Source organism: Arachis stenosperma, chromosome 5 (genome assembly GCF_014773155.1).
Source record: "Arachis stenosperma cultivar V10309 chromosome 5, arast.V10309.gnm1.PFL2, whole genome shotgun sequence".
Taxonomy (NCBI): domain Eukaryota; kingdom Viridiplantae; phylum Streptophyta; class Magnoliopsida; order Fabales; family Fabaceae; genus Arachis; species Arachis stenosperma.
In genome coordinates, this window is record NC_080381.1 from 136,938,827 (window position 1) to 136,952,420 (window position 13,594).

The 13,594-nt window shown below is 40.6% G+C and overlaps 1 non-coding gene across 1 annotated transcript; it reads right to left on the reverse strand.

The window, feature by feature from the left end:
* Nucleotides 1–11,378: 11,378 nt before the first annotated feature.
* On the reverse strand, nucleotides 11,379–11,486 carry LOC130983753 (small nucleolar RNA R71). The gene has a single exon (XR_009087731.1). It is a non-coding gene; the product is annotated as a small nucleolar RNA R71 (small nucleolar RNA).
* Nucleotides 11,487–13,594: the final 2,108 nt, after the last annotated feature.

Here is a 13,594-nt window from a genome sequence, read left to right on the forward strand (position 1 = left end):
TGTTCTTAGTCCCTTTTTGATTCAAAAAAATTCTAAGTTTGGTGTCCTCTTTGTGTTTTTCTCTTAAAATTTTCGAAAAAAAATTAGTGTTTGATTTCAAAAAATTTTAAGTTTGGTGTCTTTTTGTGTTTTTCTCTTTCCTCTTTTTAAAATTCAAATCTTTTTCATAAAAACTTTTCAATCATATCTTTCTAATTGCTGTTTTCAAAATCTTTTTAATTAACTGATTGATTTAGTTCTTAATTTGCTTTGATCTTATTTTCTTTTTGATTTTCGAATTTTTATTTTAAATTTCCTTTTATTTTATTTTTATTTTTCGTTTAATTCAAAAAAAAAAAAACAAAATTTATCTCTTTGCAATCATTATCATTTCCCTTTTGTCCATTATGGACTCAAGTGGAATTAATCAGTCCAAGAGGACTCTGGGGTCATATGCTAACCCCATTACAGCTGCATATGGGAGTAGCATCTGTATACCTCCCATCAAAGCAAGCAGTTTTGAGCTCAACCCTCAACTCATTATCATAGTGCAGCAAAATTGCCAGTATTCCGGTCTTCCACAGGAAGAACCTACTGAGTTTCTGGCACAGTTCTTACAAATTGCTGACACAGTACATGATAAAGAGGTAGATCAGGATGTCTACAGACTATTACTGTTTCCATTTGCTGTAAAAGATCAAGCTAAAAGGTGGTTGAATAACCAACCTACAGCAAGCATAAAGACATGGAAACAGTTATCAGACAAATTCCTGAATCATTTCTACCCTCCAAAGAGGATGACACAGCTAAGGCTGGACATCCAAGGCTTTAAACAAGAGGATAATGAATCCCTTTATAATGCCTGGGAGAGGTATAGAGGTATGCTTAGAAAATGCCCCTCTGAAATGTTTTCAGAGTGGGTACAGTTAGACATCTTCTATTATGGGCTTACAGAAAAAGCTCAGATGTCTTTAGACCACTGATGAGCGGATAATTTGTACGCTTTTTGGCATTGTTTTCAGTATGTTTTTAGTATCTTTTAGTTAGTTTTTAGTATATTTCTATTAGTTTTTAATTAAAATTCACTTTTCTGGACTTTACTATGAGTTTGTGTGTTTTTCTGTGATTTCAGGTATTTTCTGACTGAAATTGAGGGTCCTGAGCAAAAATCTGATCCAGAGACTGAAAAGGACTGCAGATGCTGTTGGATTCTGACCTCCCTGCACTCGAAGTGGATTTTCTGGAGCTACAGAAGCCCAATTGGCGCGCTCTCAACGGCATTGGAAAGTAGACATCCTGGGCTTTCCAGCAATATATATAGTCCATACTTTGCCCAAGATTTGATGGCCCAAACCGGCGCTCAAAGTCACCTACAGAATTTCCAGCGTTAAACGCCGGAACTGGCATAAAATTTGGAGTTAAACGCCCAAACTGGCATGGAAGCTGGCGTTTAACTCCAGAAAAGGTCTCTACACGAAATTCCTTCATTGCTCAGCCCAAGCACACACCAAGTGGGCCCGGAAGTGGATTTTTCTGTCATTTACTCATTTCTGTAAACCTTAGGACACTAGTTTACTATTTATAGGATCTTTTGACATTGTATCCGTACCTTATGACCTCATAACATTTTGTACACGTTTCTTTCCACAGTATGAGTCTCTAAACCCCATGGTTGGGGGTGAGGAGCTCTGCTGTGTCTTGATGGATTAATGCAATTACTACTGTTTCTTATTCAATCATGCTTGCTTCTATTCTAAGATAACACTTGTTCTTAATCCGGATGAATGTGATGATCCGTGACAATCATCATCATTCTCAACTATGAACATGTGCCTGACAACCACCTCTGTTCTATCTTAGATTGAGTAGTTATCTCTTGGGTTCTTTAATCGGAATCTTCGTGGTATAGGCTGGACCTGATGGCAGCATTCAAGAGAATCCGGAAGGTCTAAACCTTGTCTGTGGTATTCTGAGTAGGATTCAATGATTGAATGACTGTGACGTGCTTCAAACCTGTAACCTACTGGGCGTCAGTGACAGACGCAAAAGAGGGATTCTATTCCGGTAGGGGAGGGAACCAAACCGGTGATTGGCAGTACTGTGACAGAGTGCGTGCATTAGCTTTCACTGCGCGGATGGGAGGTAGCCATTGACAACGGTGAGACCCTACACGAGCTTGCCATGGAAGGAGACTTGCGTGTTTGATGAAGAAGACAGTGGGAAAGCAGAGATTCAGAAGACGGAGCATCTCCAAAACCTCAACCTATTCTCCATTACTGCAATACAAGTAATCATTTCATGTTCTTTTGCTTTTCACAATCAATCCTGATAATTTCTGATCTCCTGACTAAGATTTACAAGATAACCATAGCTTGCTTCAAGCCGACAATCTCCGTGGGATCGACCCTTGCTCACGCAAGGTATTACTTGGACGACCCAGTGCACTTGCTGGTTAGTTGTGCGGAGTTGCAAAAGTGTTATTGCAATTTCGTGCACCAACCACTCAGCTGGTGGATCCATACACATGAGGAAGACAGTTGAAGAAGCTCAAGAGCTTATAGACACTGTTGCTAGAAACCAATACTTATATTCTAGCAATGAGTTCTCCCCAAAAGAGGAAGTCATGGCAGTAGTCACTGATCCTAATCTTCAAGAACAGATGATTGAGCTTAATCAACAATTGCTCCTGATAACAGAACAGTTAGCAGAATTTAAAGAGATGCGCTATGAAACTAAAGTTGCTAACAAGAACATAGAACTGCAGTTGAATCAAGCAAAACAACAGATATCTAAACAGATAACAGAAGAGTGTCAAGCAGTTCAACTGAGGAGTGGGAAGACACTGAACAACACCACTCAAAAGAGCAAAAAGTCAAATAAGGAACAATTGACAGAGGAGAGCCAAACCATTATCCAAAATCCCTCTGAGGACAGTAAGAGCCCAGAGAGGAATACTATTGGCGTTCAAACGCCAGAAAAGGGGGGAAAACTGGCGTTAAACGCCCATTCCCTGCCCAGTTCTGGCGTTCAAATGCCAGAAAAGGGAGAAAATTTGGCGTTAAACGCCCAATGGGTAGCCAAGTCTAGCGTTCAAACGCCACAAAGGGGTCAGACACTTGCAAGTGCTGATAACAACCCCTCTAACAAGGCTTCTTCAACCACTTCTGTAAGGAATAAACCTGCAGCATCTAAGGTTGAAGAATATCAAGCCAAGATGCCTTATCCTCAGAAACTCCGCAAAGCGGAACAGGATAAGCAATTTGCCCGCTTTGCAGACTATCTAAGGACTCTTGAAATCAAGATTCCGTTTGCAGAGGCACTTGAGCAAATACCTTCTTATGCTAAGTTCATGAAAGAGATCTTAAGTCATAAGAAGGATTGGAGAGAAACTGAAAAAGTGTTTCTCACTGAAGAATGCAGTGCAATCATTCAGAAAAGCTTACCAGAAAAGCTTCAAGATCCTGGAAGCTTTATGATACCATGCACACTAGAAGGTGCTTGCACCAAGACAGCCCTGTGTGACCTTGGAGCAAGCATCAATCTAATACCTGCATCCACTATCAGAAAGCTTGGGTTGACTGGAGAAGTCAAACCAACCAGGATATGCCTCCAACTTGCTGATGGCTCTATTAAACATCCATCAGGCATAATAGAGGACATGATTGTCAAGGTTGGGCCATTTGCCTTTCCAACTGACTTTGTAGTGCTGGAAATGGAGGAGCACAAGAGTGCAACTCTTATTCTAGGAAGACCTTTCCTAGCAACTGGACGAACTCTCATTGATGTACACAAAGGGGAAATAACCCTGAGAGTCAATGAGGATGAGTTCAAGTTGAATGTTGTCAAAGCTATGCAGCATCCAGACACACCAAATGACTGCATGAGCACTGATATTATTGACTCTTTGGTGGAGGTGGTCAATATGACTGAAAGTCTTGAATCAGAGCTGGATGACATCTTTAAAGATGTTCAGCCTGATCTGGAGGAACTAAAGGAAATAAAAGAAATTCCGAAAATTCCTCAGGAAGAAGACAAGCCTCCTAAACCAGAGCTCAAACCACTACCACCATCCCTGAAATATGCATTTCTGGGAGAAGGTGGCACTTTTCCAGTGATCATAAGCTCTGCTTTGAATCCACAGGAAGAGGAAGCACTAATTCAAGTGCTAAGGACACACAAGACAGCTCTTGGGTGGTCCATAAGTGATCTTAAGGGCATTAGCCCAGCAAGATGCATGCACAAGATCCTATTGGAGGATGATGCTAAGCCAGTGGTTCAACCACAAAGGCGACTAAATCCAGCCATGAAGGAGGTGGTGCAGAAAGAGGTCACTAAGTTACTAGAGGCTGGGATTATTTATCCTATTTCTGATAGCCCCTGGGTGAGCCCTGTCCACGTTGTCCCTAAGAAGGGAGGCATGACAGTGGTTCATAATGAAAAGAATGAACTAGTTCCTACAAGAACAGTTACAGGGTGGCGCATGTGTATTGACTACAGAAGGCTCAATACAGTCACCAGAAAGGATCATTTTCCTTTACCATTCATAGACCAGATGCTAGAGAGACTAGCAGGTCATGAATACTACTGCTTTTTGGACGGCTACTCAGGCTACAACCAAATTGCAGTAGATCCTCAGGACCAAGAGAAAACAGCATTTACTTGCCCTTCTGGCGTGTTTGCCTACAGAAGGATGCCTTTTGGTCTATGCAATGCACCTGCAACCTTTCAGAGGTGCATGCTCTCTATCTTCTCAGATATGGTAGAGAAATTTCTGGAAGTCTTCATGGATGACTTCTCAGTATATGGAGACTCATTCAGCTCCTGTCTTAATCACCTAGCACTTGTCCTGAAAAGGTGCCAAGAGACTAACCTGGTTTTAAACTGGGAGAAATGTCACTTTATGGTGACTGAGGGAATTATCCTTGGGCACAAAATTTCAAGCAGGAGAATAGAGGTGGATAAGGCAAAGGTAGAGGTAATTGAAAAATTACCACCACCTGCCAATGTTAAGGCAATCAGAAGCTTTCTGGGGCATGCAGGATTCTACAGAAGGTTTATAAAGGATTTTTCAAAAATTTCCAAACCTCTGAGTAATCTGCTAGCTGCTGACACTCCATTTATCTTTGATAATGAGTGTCTGCAGGCGTTTGAGACTCTGAAAGCTAAGCTGGTCACAGCACCAGTCATCTCTGCACCAAATTGGACATTACCATTTGAACTAATGTGTGATGCCAGTGACCATGCCATTGGTGCAGTTTTGGGACAAAGGCATGGTAAGCTTCTGCATGTCATTTATTACGGTAGCCGTATTCTAAATGATGCACAGAAGAACTACACAACCACAGAAAAGGAGTTACTTGCAGTGGTTTATGCCCTTGACAAGTTCAGATCTTATTTAGTAGGATCAAAAGTGATTGTGTACACTGACCATGCTGCTCTTAAATATCTACTCACAAAGCAGGATTCAAAACCCAGGCTCATAAGATGGGTGTTGCTTCTGCAGGAGTTTGATATAGAAATAAGAGACAGAAAAGGGACAGAGAATCAAGTGGCTGATCACCTGTCCCGGATAGAACCAGTAGCAGGAGCATCCCTCCCTCCTACTGAGATCTCTGAGACCTTTCCGGATGAGCAATTGTTTGCTATTCAGGAAACTCCATGGCTTGCAGACAGTGCAAACTATAAGACTCAAGGTTCTCCTTCTGTAACCATGGAGAGGAAGCATGAAGAGCTTCTCTCAAAACAGAGTCAAATAGAGCCCCCACAGTCAAACTCTAAGTTTGGTGTTGGGAGGTCACAACCAAACTCTAAGTTTGGTGTTGGGAGGTTCCAACATTGCTATGAGCCTCCGTGAGGCTCCATGAGGGCCCACTGTCAAGCTACTGACATTAAAGAAGCGCTTGTTGGGAGGCAACCCAATGTTATATTTTATCTAATTTCCTTTGCTATTTTATGTCTTTTGTAGGGTGATGATCATAAGAAGTCACAAAATCCATTGAAAAAGCAAAAACAGAATGAAAAACAGGAAGAAAAACAGCACACCCTGGAGGAAGAACTCACTAGCGTTTAAACGCCAGTGAGGCTAGCAGTTGGGCGTTTAACGCCCAGTCTGGCACCATTCTGGGCGTTTAACGCCAGAAAGGGGCACCAGACTGGCGTTAAACGCCAGAAAAGGGCAAGAACTTGGCGTTAAACGCCAAGAATGGGCACCAGCCCGGCGTTTAACGCCAGAAATGCCTCAAAACGTGATTTTGAGTGCCATTTGGTGCAGGGATGACTTTTCCTTGACACCTCAGGATCTGTGGTCCCCACAGGATCCCCAACCAACCCCACCACTCTCTCATCTTCTTCACCCATTCACCAATCACCTCAACATCTCTTTCTCTTCACCACTCACATCCATCCTTCATAAAACACCACTTCTTCCCCTTATGGCCGAACCACAAAGCCATCTCCCTCTCCTCCAATTCTTCTTCTTCTACTCTCTTCTCTCTTCTTTTGCTCGAGGACGAGCAAACCTTTTAAGTTTGGTGTGGTAAAAGCATTGCTTTTTGTTTTTCCATGACCATTTATGGCATCCAAAGCCGGTTCAACTGAGAAGGCATGATCTCAAGCCCATCACTAAGAAGAAGATGGAGCAAACAAGAGACCCCTCTCATCAAGAAATCCCTGAGATACCTCAAGGGATGCATTTTCCTCCACAAGACTACTGGGAGCAACTAAACACCTCCCTAGGGGAATTAAGTTCCAACATGGGACAACTAAGGGTGGAGCACCAAGAACACTCCATTCTCCTCCATGAAATTAGAGAAGATCAAAGAATCATGAGAGAGGAGCAACAAAGGCAAGGAAGAGACATTGAGGAGCTCAAGCACTCCATAGGACCTTCAAGAGGAAGGAAGAGCCGCCATCACTAAGGTGGACCCGTTCCTTGATTTCCTTGTTCTTTATTCTTCTGTTTTTCGAATTTTTGTGCTTTATGTTTGTCCATGTTTGTGTCTTGTGATCACTAGTGTCTTAGTGTCCATGCCTTAAAGTTATGAATGTCCTATGAAATCCATCACCTTTCTTAAATGAAAACTGTTTTTAATCACAAAAGAACAAGAAGTACAGGATTTCAAATTCATCTTTAAAACTAGCTTAATTAGTTTGATGTGGTGACAATACTTTTTGTTTTCTGAATGTATGCTTGAACAGTGCATATGTCTTTTGAATTTGTTGTTCATGAATGTTAAAATTATTAGCTCTTGAAAGAATGATGAAAAAGGAGACATGTTACTGAGGATCTGAAAAATCATAAAAATGATTCTTGAAGCAAGAAAAAGCAGTGAATACAAAAAAAAAACCGAAAAAAGGGAGAAAAAGAAAAAAAAAAGAAAGAAAAAGAAAGAAAAAGAAAGAAATAAAGTTGTGATCCAAGGCAAAAAGAGTGTGCTTAAGAACCCTGGACACCTCTAATTGGGGACTCTAGCAAAGCTGAGTCACAATCTGAAAAGGTTCACCCAATTATGTGTCTGTGGCATGTATGTATCCGGTGGTAATACTGGAAGACAGAGTGCTTTGGGCCACGGCCAAGACTCAATAAGTAGCTGTGTTCAAGAATCATCATACTTAACTAGGAGAATCAATAACACTATCTGGATTCTGAGTTCCTAAAGAAGACAATCATTCTGAATTTCAAAGGATAGAGTGAGATGCCAAAACTGTTCGGAGGCAAAAAGCTACTAGTCCCGCTCATCTAATTTGGAGCTAAGTTTCATTGATAATTTGGAGTCTATAGTATATTCTCTTCTTTTTATCTTATTTGATTTTCAGTTGCTTGGGGACAAGCAACAATTTAAGTTTGGTGTTGTGATGAGCGGATAATTTGTACGCTTTTTGGCATTATTTTTAGTATGTTTTTAGTATCTTTGAGTTAGTTTTTATTATATTTTTATTAGTTTTTAGTTAAAATTCACTTTTCTGGACTTTACTATGAGTTTGTGTGTTTTTCTGTGATTTCAGGTATTTTCTGGCTGAAATTGAGGGATCTGAGCAAAAATCTGATTCAGAGACTGAAAAGTACTGCAGATGCTGTTGGATTCTGACCTCCCTGCACTCAAAGTGGATTTTCTGGAGCTACAGAAGCCCAATTGGCGCGCTCTCAACGGCGTTGGAAAGTAGACATCCTGGGCTTTCCAGCAATATATGATAGTCCATACTTTGCCCAAGATTTGATGGCCCAAACCGGCGTAGCAATTCGGCCTTAGAAATTCCAGCGTTAAACGCCGGAACTGGCATAAAACTTGGAGTTAAACGCCCAAACTGGCATGAAAGCTGGCGTTTAACTCCAGAAAACGTCTCTACACATAAAAGCTTCAATGCTCAGCCCAAGCACACACCAAGTGGGCCCGGAAGTGGATTTTTCTGTCATTTACTCATTTCTGTAAACCTTAGGATACTAGCTTTTACTATTAATAGGATTTTTTGACATTGTATCAGAACCTTATGACCTCATGACATTTTTTACACGTTTCTTGTGTACCTTCCACAGCATGAGTCTCTAAACCCCATGGTTGGGGGTGAGGAGCTCTGCTGTGTCTTGATGGATTAATGCAATTACTACTGTTTCTTATTCAATCATGCTTGCTTCCATTCTAAGATATCACTTGCTCTTAACCCGGATGAATGTGATGATCCGTGACACTCATCATGTTCTCAACTATGAACATGTGCCTGACAACCACCTCTGTTCTACCTCAGATTAAGTAGATATCTCTTGGATTCTTTAATCGGAATCTTCGTGGTATAAGCTAGAACTGATGGCGGCATTCAAGAGAGTCTGGAAGGTCTAAACCTTGTCTGTGGTATTCCGAGTAGGACTCAATGATTGAATGACTGTGACGTGCTTCAAACTCCTGAAGGCGGGGCGTTAGTGACAGACGCCAAAAGAATCACTGGATTCTATTCCGGTCTGATTGAAAACCGACAGATGATTAGCCTATGTTGTGACAGAGCATCAGGGACGTATTTTCACTGAGAGGATGGGAGGTAGCCATTGACAACGGTGAAACCCTACATACAGCTTGCCATGGAAGGAGCCTTGCGTGTTTGATGAAGATGACAGTAGGAAAGCAGAGATTCGGAAGATGGAGCATCTCCAAAGCCTCAGCCTATTCTCCATTACTGCAAAACAAGTACCTTTTTCATGTTCTTCTGCTTTTTACAATCAATCCTGATAATTTCTGATATCCTGACTAAGATTTACAAGATAACCATAGCTTGCTTCAAGCCGACAATCTCCGTGGGATCGACCCTTGCTCACGCAAGGTATTACTTGGACGACCCAGTGCACTTGCTGGTTAGTTGTGCGGGATTGCAAAAGTGTGATTGCAATTTCGTGCACCAGTCCTGCTGAAGCTTGGCTAGCCATGTCTAATTTCTTTAGACTAAAACTTTAGACTAACATTGCATGATTCCTGGAATTCTCATTAAGAATTTTGATATCTTTATTTTTCTTTTCCACGTAATTTTTGAAAAAAAATCCAAAAAAATTACAAAATCATAAAAACAAAAAAAATATTTTATGTTTCTTGTTGAGTCTAGTGTCTCATTTTAAGTTTGGTGTCAATTGCATGTTTCTTTTCTTCTTGCATTTTTCGAATTCATTCATGTGTCTTCATTGATCTTCAAGTTGTTCTTGATGATTTCCTTGCTCTGATCTTTAAATTCTCTTGACTTGAGTGTTTTGTTGTTTCTAATATGCATTCTCATTTTGTTAGTGTCAATAGTATACAAACTTCTAAGTTTGGTGTCTTGCATGCATTGTTTATTTGGTCTTAGTTGCATTTTGATTATTCCTCATTATTAAAAATCCAAAAACTTTTTTAATTTGTGTCTTTTCAAGTCAATAATACAGAGAATTTAAGATTCAGAACATTCAGCAGAGGAATTACACAGAAAAAGCTGGGAGTTCAAAACGCCCAGTGAGGAAGGAAAACTGGCATTTAAACGCCCAGCCAGGGTCAGCAGAGGAATTACACAGAAAAAGCTGGGAGTTCAAAACGCCCAGTGAGGAAGGAAAACTGGCATTTAAACGCCAGCCAGGGTGCCTGGCTGGGCGTTTAACGCCCAAAAGGGTAGTGTTTTGGGAGTTAAACGCCAGAATGGATACCATTCTGGGCGTTTAACGCTAGGATGGCACAAGAGGGAAGATTTTGTTTTTAATGCAAATTTTTTTTAAGTTTTCAAAATTTTTTCAAAACCCAATCTTTTTCAAATCATGTCTTTTCAATCATATATTTTCAAAATCAATTTCTTTCCATTTTCAAAAATACTTGCTAACAATTAATGATTTGATTCAACATTTCAAGTATGTTACCTTTTCTGTTGAGAAAGGTTTAATGTCTGAATCATATCTTTCTTGTTAGGAAGGTTATCAATTTTTAAAATCAAATCTTTTTAAATTGTTTTTCAAATCATATCTTTTTAAAACCATAACTTTTCAATCATATCTTATTAATCACATCTTTTTCAAAATAGTTTTCAATCATATCTTTTTAATTTCTAATTTCAAAATCTTTTTCAAAAATAACTTGATTTCTTTTCCACTCTTAGTTTTCAAAAATCAATTAGTATTTTTCAAAATGTTTTTAAAATCTTTTTAATTTATTTTCGAAAATTTCTTCCCCTCTTCTCACATCTTTCTATTTATGGACTAACACTCCACCTTAATGCACAATTCGAACTCTATCTTTCCTTGATAAGTTTGAATTCTTCTACCTCTTCCTTCTATTTTTCTTTTCCTCTGACACCTCAAGGAATCTCTATACTATGACATAGAGGATTCCATATTTTCTTGTTTTCTTCTCTTTCATATGAGCATGAGCAAAGACAAAAGCATTCTTGTTGAGGCTGACCCTGAACCTGAAAGGACCTTGAAGCAAAAGCTAAGAGAAGCTAAGGCACAACTCTCTGTAGAGGACCTAACAGAAATCTTCAACGAAGAAGAACCCATGGTAGCCGAAAACAACAACAATGCCAACAATGTAAGGAAGGTGCTTGGTGACCTTACTGCACCTACTCCCGACTTCTATGGGAGAAGCATCTCTATCCCTGCCATTGGAGCAAACAACTTTGAGCTTAAGCCTCAATTAGTTTCTCTAATGCAACAGAATTGCAAGTTCCATGGACTTCCATTGGAAGATCCTCATCAGTTTTTTGCTAAATTCTTGCAAATCTGTGACACTGTCAAGACTAATGGGGTTGACCCTGAGGTCTACAGACTTATGCTATTCCCTTTTGCTGTAAGAGACAGAGCTAGGATTTGGTTGGACTCACAACCTAAAGAAAGCCTGAACTCTTGGGAAAAGCTAGTCAATGCCTTCTTGTCAAAGTTCTTTCCACCTCAAAAATTGAGTAAGCTTAGAGTGGAAGTCCAAACCTTCAGACAGAAGGAAGGTGAATCCCTCTATGAAGCTTGGGAAAGATACAAACAATTAATCAGAAAGTGTCCTTCTGACATGCTTTTTGAATGGAGCGTCATAGGTATCTTCTATGATGGTCTGTCTGAACTGTCCAAGATGTCATTGGATAGCTCTACTAGAGGATTTCCTCATCTGAAGAAGACGCCTACAGAAGCTCAAGAACTCATTGAAATGGTTGCAAATAACCAATTCATGTACACTTCTGAAAGGAATCCTGTGAACAATGGGACGAATCAGAAGAAAGGAGTTCTTGAGATTGATACTCTAAATGCCATATTGGCTCAGAACAAAATATTGACTCAGCAAGTCAATATGATCTATCAAAGTCTGTCTAGAATGCAAGCTGCACCAGGCAGTACTAAGGATGCTTCATCTGAAGAAGAAGCTTATGATCCTGAGAACCCTTCAATGGAAGAGGTGAATTTTATGGGAGAATCCTATGGAAACACCTATAATCCTTCATGGAGAAATCATCCAAATCTCTCATGGAAGGATCAACAGAGACCTCAACAAGGTTTCAACAACAATAATGGTGGAAGAAACAAGTTTAGCAATGGCAAGCCTTTTCCATCATCTTCTCAGCAACAGACAGAGAATTCTAAGCAGAGCCACTCTGACTTAGCAACCATGGTCTCTGATCTAATCAAAACCACTCAAAGTTTCATGACTGAAACAAGGTCCTCCATTAGAAATTTGGAGGCACAAGTGGGACAGCTGAGCAAGAAAATACTGAACTCCCTCCTAGTACTCTTCCAAGCAATACAGAAGAGAATCCAAAAGGAGAATGCAAGGCCATTAACATGACCCACATGGCCGAACTTGGAGAGGAGGAAGAGGCAGTGATCGCCACTGAGGAAGACCTCAATGGACGTCCACTGGCCTCCAATGAGTTCCCTAATGAGGAACCATGGGAATCTGAGGCTCATAATGAGACCATAGAGATTCCATTGGATTTACTTCTGCCATTCATGAGCTCTGATGAGTATTCTTCCTCTGAAGAGGATGAAGATGTCACTGAAGATCAAGTTGCCAAGTACCTTGGAGCAATCATGAAGCTAAATGACAAGTTATTTGGTAATGAGACTTGGGAGAACGAACCTCCTTTGCTCACAAAAGAACTGGATGACTTGTCTAGGCAGAAATTACCTCAAAAGAGACAAGACCCTGGGAAGTTCTCAATACCTTGTACCATAGGCACCATGACCTTTAAGAAGGCTCTGTGTGACTTAGGGTCAAGTATAAACCTCATGCCTCTCTTTGTAATGGAGAAGCTAGGGATCTTTGAGGTGCAAGCTGCAAGAATCTCACTAGAGATGGCAGACAATTCAAGAAAACAAGCTTATGGACTTGTAGAGGATGTTTTGGTGAAAGTTGAAGACCATTACATCCCTGCTGATTTCATAGTCCTAGAGACTGGGAAGTGCATGGATGAATCCATCATCCTTGGCAGACCCTTCCTAGCCACAGCAAAGGCTGTGATTGATGTGGACAGAGGAGAATTGATCATTCAAGTGAATGAAGAATCCTTTGTGTTTAAGGTTCAAGGATATCCCTCTATTACCATGGAGAGGAAGCATGAAGAGCTTCTCTCAAAACAAAGTCAAACAGAGCCCCCACAATCAAAATCTAAGTTTGGTGTTGGGAGGCCACAACCAACTTCTAAGTTTGGTGTTGAACCCCCACATTCAAACTCTAAGTTTGGTGTTGGGAGGTTCCAACATTGCTCTGAGTATCTGTGAGGCTCCATGAGAGCCCTCTGTCAAGCTACTGACATTAAAGAAGAGCTTGTTGGGAGGCAGCCCAATGTTATATTTATCTATTTTCCTTTGTTATTTTATGTTTTTTGTAGGTTGATGATCATGGAAAGTCAAAAAATCAATTGAAAAAGTAAAAACAGAATGAAAAACAGAAAGAAAAACAGCACACCCTGGAGGAAAACCTTGCTGGCATTTAAACGCCAGTAAGCGCAGCAAATGGGCGTTTAACGCCCAGTCTGGCACCATTCTGAGCGTTTAACGCCAGAAAGGGGCACCAGAATGGCGTTAAACGCCAGGAAAGGGCAAGAAGCTGGCGTTAAACGCCAGAAATGGGCACCAGCCCGGTGTTTAACGCCAGAATTGGCATAGAGAGCATTTTCGCTCGCCACTTGG